We start from the raw sequence: 3,376 nt of genomic DNA on the forward strand, positions 1-3,376 counted from the left end.
GGATACTAATTCTTTCCCAATTAGTTGAAGGGAAGAGAGAATGGGACTAAGTTTGTTAACTGCTCTGTAAAGTCAAATATAATTCAGATTAGGAGCATTAATATTTGATAATTTTTTTTTGTCTTGAGTAACTTCCTTCCATGTTCAGTAGACATACAGCAATATAACCAAATGTGTAACAGAGTTTTGATGGGAAGGTCAGATCATAGGGGAAAGAAAGAAGGAAGGGAGTATGACATGCCTGTGATCATTGGTTTCCAAATAGTAGAAAAAAGCCTCAATATTGTGTCACAAACCAACAAAATTGGCTAAGTATTAGTTCCAAATTCCATTCTTTAACTGTCCACTTTTGGGGAACTTTCTATTGACCAGTTAGTCCAACCAGCCTTGGAAAGGTCACTGAAGAACCATCAGCTGGACTGTGTTGACCTCTACATTATGCACTACGCCATGACTCTGAAGGTAGGCAGTTGTGTGTGTGATCAAACCTATTTCACATCTGATGCCAATGTGAACATTACTATTTTACGTTATTGTTATTATGGCTGAATTAAGATTTTCCTTAGGAGGATGTAGGGATTATCACACTGATGAAGAATCCTAAATGATAATTCCTAATACTCTTTTTATTGAATAGTTTTTGTATTTTTAATTACTTACTTCCTACTTCTAGGAGGAGAAATTTCAACATCAAAGTCTCAGAACAAATAACAATAGCCATGTCCTAGGCACAGTCCTGATTACAGCCCCTGATGTTCTTGGGGACGTTCCCAGATGCTGAGTTTCCTGTGGCTGTGCTGAGCAATGAAACTGCTCTCACAAGGCACACAGAGGATGTCCATCATCATCTCACATTTCATGCTAGAAGCAGATTTGGTGGTGCTCACTCTGGGCAGGTTGAACCTAGCAGCCTTCTTAGGGACTTGGGTGATGCTGCTTCTCCTGTTGGTTATCTTCATGATGGAGGTTTGTACATGACATTTATTCATTAATAACTGTGTTATATACACTGAAACTAGTTTATGCAAAAGGGCTTATTGAATTATATAGGAGGGAAGACCAAGCCATGTCTGCATTTAAAGATTTAAAGTCATCTTCAGAAATGTTTCTTTTCCTCCATCCCTCATCTCTGCATTCCACCAGGTTTGCTTGATTTTTGTTCTAGCCCTTTCCATTGGTGGAAAATATGACCTCAGAGAAATTGAAAGCTCCTGGTCATTAGCACCTGAGAGCTTTTCTGGGTCTCTGATCTTCCAGATTGATTTTGAAATTAACCTCAATTGACCATGTTTGGCTCATGTCGTTGCCCTTGGACTATTATGTGCTTAAGAGGAAAAAGTGCTCTGATTACCTGACTTGGGTCAAGACTGCAAATGTTGTTCTGAAAATAAAGCCATGAAACCTGCTGTCTTCCCTAGAGGAAAACAGGTATTTCCAAAGAAGACAGTAAAGAGTGCAGGCAAGTGTAAACTGAGTCACAATAAGTCCCCATTAGGACCTAAGAAAATGATATTTATGAAAACATATCAAAAAATGTGAGAGATTAGAGGAAGCCTTTCTCTAAAGACATTCCTCACAATTCCATATCCAACCTGTCTGCAAATATTGGTAACTGGAACATCCCATCACCTACCTCAGGGAGGTTAGTGCCCCAGCCCTAGACATACCTGGGGACACGGCAGAGGGTCGAGATATTTACTGTGGCATCCTGAAATAACTGCTTCTATTCCAGCCAGGAGAGGAGTTGTATCCAAGAGATGAACATGAGAAGTTAATATTTGATACAGTGGATCTCTGTGCCACGTGCAAGGTGAGTGCTTGGAGGAAATAGCACAGAGGTGGAAGCCAAGAGAGCGGGAATCTGGTTCCCACCTGACACTTAGGAGATTGGGATGTGCACCTTGGATCTAGAAATTTGTGACCTTTACAAAGGCAGTTTTGCTGGAGTGGTGGGGAAAAACTCATTACTAGAATGTAATGAAAGAAATGCAAGAGAAGAATTGGGGAAAATGACACCAGGCAGCTCTTTAACTCAATGTGCAATAAACTGTGGTTTTCTCAGGAGATCAGAGAAATTCTTCTCTTTGTTGTCAGTATCTCCTTTCTTTATTCTTTTTATTAGTTTCTCTTTTCTTGACAATCAGTGCCAGAAAACTTCATTGCTAATTTCTTTTGAGTTCTAATTTTTAACAATTCTATCTTGAATTTATCTCGATCTGCAGACAAGTGCACAAATAATTCCTCACAACCCCTTCCTCCCCAGGCCATGGAGAAGTGTAAGGACGCAGGATTGGCCAAGTCCATCGGGGTGTCCAACTTTAACCGCAGGCAGCTGGAGATGATCCTTAACAAGCCAGGGCTCAGGTACAAGCCCGTCTGCAACCAGGTGAGCACCTCAGCCTCCTCTCATTCCTGTTCTTCATGCCCTTCTTCCTGTACTGCTGCCAGGTGTCCACTGTCCTTCCCTCCTGTTCCTCTCACCTTTGTGCAGCAGCAGATTCTACAGAGCAGAGCCTCTGTCTAGAAGGGCAGGGAGAATCCTTTATTGTACACCTGCTTGGTAAATTCTTTGTGAAAACATGCAGAGACCCTAGTGCTGAATCTTGTATTAGAATTTGGGGAGGTAAAGGAGACCAGGGAGGGCTGGAATCATTAATCAGACCTCAGGGGAAGGTGGAAATTCCCTTAGCTGTGAAGGATGACCAAGGAGTGGATGGGTGGAAGTGACTTGGAGGGAATTGTGTATAGAAAGGACAACCATGAAAACATTGAATGGGTAGTAGATAAGGAATGAATGACAATAAAGAAGATACATGGTAAAGGTTTTTATGGGGTTTGAATGCCTGTGTCCCTCATCTCGGTATCTCTGCTCACAGGGTTCTTCCATAGAAACACAAACAGAGGAAAACAGTAACTGGAGTCTATGAAAATAATTCAGGTTAGAGGGGTGAAGTTACCTGTTTATGATGATGCCTATTGACGGTGAATAAAATCAGCACTGTGGAACTTTCAGAAGAACATAGAGCTGACTTTGTGACTGATCATCTTTCAGTCTGCTTGTCCTCTGTGCTTTCTGCCATCAAATCTACTTTATAAACACATCTGTTCATTCTATGACAAATTTTTGTTCTTAGTTACTTTTTACCAGTTTAGAGTAAAGGAGTAAGGGCCCTCAATCAGAAAATATAGCTTATAAAATTTATTAATTTGATATATAATAATATAGCACCATGATTTTCCTATATAAATGTTAAGAAAGGAATGTGCTTTTAATATATTTTACCTCAATTTTTTAGTATGATAATTTTTAAACAATCAGAATATTTGAAAGAATGATACAAAACATGCATATTTTCTCACTTATATACAAAGATGT

General features: G+C 39.9%; 1 pseudogene; it reads left to right on the top strand.

Annotated features, from left to right (window-relative positions):
• The window catches only part of LOC134381049 (aldo-keto reductase family 1 member C23-like protein), a 39,044-nt pseudogene extending 36,117 nt beyond the window's left edge, over positions 1-2,927 (top strand).
• The last annotated feature ends 449 nt before the right edge of the window (positions 2,928-3,376 follow it).

This window comes from Cynocephalus volans, chromosome 6 (genome assembly GCF_027409185.1).
Source record: "Cynocephalus volans isolate mCynVol1 chromosome 6, mCynVol1.pri, whole genome shotgun sequence".
In the NCBI taxonomy this organism is placed as follows: domain Eukaryota; kingdom Metazoa; phylum Chordata; class Mammalia; order Dermoptera; family Cynocephalidae; genus Cynocephalus; species Cynocephalus volans.